We start from the raw sequence: 324 nt of genomic DNA, 5'->3' as shown, positions 1-324 counted from the left end.
GGGTTAGTCAAATATAACTTATTTCATGCATTTCTTATAATGGATGCCCTTAGCTATAATGAAGAGCAAAATTTGTTTTACTGAAAAATGTTTCATGCATATTTATCTATACTTGTTCATCTATGGAATTATATTCTGTTACTGTGCCAATTCCTTCCTTATATAAATGTCAAGCTTCCATCATATTGATGCAAATTTTTTCTAAGTAAATAACAATAAATTCATATATAATGAAGTGAATAACAATAACATAATCTCTATTCACATTGTGTGTTTTGTTTTACTGTTGAGCAGGTGCTGGCTAGGACAGTGAGATTGCCTCCT

The sequence above is a fragment of the Propithecus coquereli genome, unplaced genomic scaffold (genome assembly GCF_000956105.1).
Source record: "Propithecus coquereli isolate 6110/MARCELLA unplaced genomic scaffold, Pcoq_1.0 Scaffold274, whole genome shotgun sequence".
Taxonomy (NCBI): Eukaryota; Metazoa; Chordata; class Mammalia; order Primates; family Indriidae; genus Propithecus; species Propithecus coquereli.
Note: the sequence above shows the minus strand (reverse complement) of the source record.